The sequence below is a fragment of the Myotis lucifugus genome, unplaced genomic scaffold (assembly GCF_000147115.1).
Source record: "Myotis lucifugus unplaced genomic scaffold, Myoluc2.0 scaffold_10, whole genome shotgun sequence".
NCBI classification, from domain to species: Eukaryota; Metazoa; Chordata; class Mammalia; order Chiroptera; family Vespertilionidae; genus Myotis; species Myotis lucifugus.
Genome location: NW_005871058.1, coordinates 690,303 through 693,271, shown reverse-complemented (window position 1 = coordinate 693,271; position 2,969 = coordinate 690,303).

Below are 2,969 nucleotides of genomic sequence, written 5' to 3'. Positions count from 1 at the left end.
CCCCCCCCACCCCCCCCAAACAACCACATTTCCCATATAATAATAACTAGAACTCATCTTACACGCTCTTTGGCGAGGGGTAGTGGTAGTTGCCACCAATTTGTTCTAGTTTAACAATCTAATCGGTAGGAAAGATGAAGTCTAACCCCAGGTCATAATAAATAATTAGTTGCTCTTACTTTATACTCAGAGGATTATCTCTTATGTTCTTTTATTATTTCTGTTTTCGGATTTCTGCAGGCTCAGAAGCCAGCGTAAAAGCCCCCCAAGACCCTCCCATGTGCTGCCCGGGAGAGGGACAGCTGGGCCGAGGCCCCACACCTGGGCTGATGTGTTGGAAGGACTGCACAGCCCAGAAGGCCATTGCCCCGCAAGAGATGTCTGCCTCCCTAGGGAGGCCCTCCGACACTGCCCCTTATCCTGCTCCTGCCCACATTCACCTGCACGGTGCACCTGTCTTCTCTCAGACCTTTCAGGCTGCACCTGTTCTGTGCATTGTGGTTCCACCCAAGTCAAATAAACAGGAACTGCTCCCACGCGACATTTCTGTGGGCCTGAGTCAGTCTTGGCTCCTGTAGGAAAGACTGATGCGGCCCACCCAGGAGCTGACCGAGAACCACTGAACCTCAAGGACTTCCCAAGCTATTACTGTGGTCACTGTTGGGCAGGGCTGGGTGACGTCAGGGAATAACGCTCGTGTGTCTAAATTCTTAATCTACAGAAGCCAGAATTAGAAATTGTGGGTGAGGCATTTTGAGATGATGACATCTAATACCAACCAGAGGACCCATTTTAAAAAAAAAAAAAAAAAGACTGCTTCTAAATTTAAAATTGGGGGGGAAATAATTACACTTATGTGTTTCAGTTAAAAAATTAAAATGTGCCGAACCGATTTGGCTCAGTGGATAGAGCGTCAGCCTGCGGACTGAAGGGTCCCAGGTTCGATTCCGGTCAAGGGCATGTACCTTGGTTGCAGGCACATCCCCAGTGGGGGGCGTGCAGGAGGCAGCTGATCGATCTCTCTCATCGATGTTTCTAACTCTCTATCCCTCTCCCTTCTTCTCTGTAAAAAATCAATAAAATATATTTTTAAAAAACAAAATTAAAATGCAAATTTTGTCTATATCACTTACCTGACTTTTTGGATTAAGGGACCTCCTGCCATAGAGAAGAGGTCTCTGGCTGAGCCAAGCATTTTGAGTCACCCACTAGAGCCTTTGTTTAATGTGTTCCCTCTACATGGACTGAGATATTTGGCATTTCATTTTTTACAAGAACCCCAGGGAGAGGGAAGTCACATAATGTTCATCTACCATACTTCACCCAAAATAAGCAATTCAATACAGAACCCCAGGCTTGATGTAATAGAATATGAAACCCGCAGTTCCGGTTTTTTTCTCCCACTGAAATGGTTTCTCAATAGGCAGATTTAAATCAAATATCAGAGAAGGAGAATAATAAGACCTCTCTGTGTCAAAGGTAGCTTGGAACATAAAGCACAAAGGCCTCTTTCATAGTCGGGATTAGTACTGGAATCTATAGAATTAAGAGCTTTATTAAGTTAAGATTTGTTCTTGAAACCAAATCGAAGTGGAGATGAGATGAGCTATAAAGGATCTATTAAACAGAAAGATTTCATTTTTGAATAAGTGCATCACAAAACTGCGATCAGAAGAAGAAACAAGCCCGGCCGGTGTAACTCAGTGATTGAGCATTGACCTATGAATCAAGAGGTCATGGTTCGATTCCCGATCAGGTTGCAGACTCCATCCCAGTATGGGGCGTGGAAGAGGCAGCCAATCTACGGTTACCTCTCATCATTGATGTTTCTATCTCCCTCTCCCTTCCTCTCTGAAATCAACATCCCATATAATAAAAGCATAGTATGCAAATTATCCCCTCGACAACCAGGAGGTCATCCAGGAGTTCAACCAGGGGGTGGGACTGGGCTGGGGAAGGGCAGGAGTATTCAGCCAGCAGCTGGCAGCCTCTAGGGACCCTACCAGTGCACGATTTCATGCACTGGGCCTCTAGTGTATATATACCAGAAACAAAATTTAGGTTTTAACACTCTCTCACAATTCCATTATTTTAACATGTGCTTACTAAAATACAGCTTAGGCCTTTTCTTTCAATGCTATTAGGCTGGGCACAGCCAACACTTCTGTTGAATACCCAGGCACATGGTGTAAATACCCAGAAAGAACCTGTTTATCCATTCCCTCCCCCTTCCTGCATTGACAGAACACCATTTTCAATGCTTTGAAGAAATGAAGAATGAATTACAAGGCCCCTGTTCAGTCTGTTCAAGAGATCAAGATGCCCACAATGGAAATAGAAAATGAGTATCATAAAAGGGTCCTTCAAGCTCCTTCACGACTCTGGATCCTTAATCCAGAGTGTGTCCCAAAAATATGTATACACACACTTTGAATAATTATAAAGGCAGTGTTTATTAAAATACATTTCTTTTTTTAAAATACATTTCTTTATTGATTTCAGAGAGGAAGGGTGAGGGAGAGAGAGATAGAAACATCAATGATGAGAGAGAATCATCGATCTGCTGCCTCCTGCACGCTCCCTACTGGGGATGGAGCCTGCAACTCGGTCATGTGCCCTTGGCCAGAATCGAACCCAGGACCCTTCAGTCCACAGGCCGATGCTCTATCCACTGAGCCAAACCGGCTAGGGCTATTAAAATACATTTCCTTTTCAAAACTGAGCTATCAGCTGTTAAAGTGTTTATACACTTTTGGAGGACACCCTGTATTTTAGCAATCTTTTGTGACGACTGTAGATGCGCCTCTGAGGTATGTAGGTTATTTACAGCTCAAGGCAATGGAGACCTTTCAGACTCAAGAGAGGCTTCTGCGTTCTGTGCCCCTCCCCCCACACACACACACCCTTAACTGCCTAGAAAAATTTAAACTAGGACCTTGCCCATAATAACAGATTATCAGAGATAACCT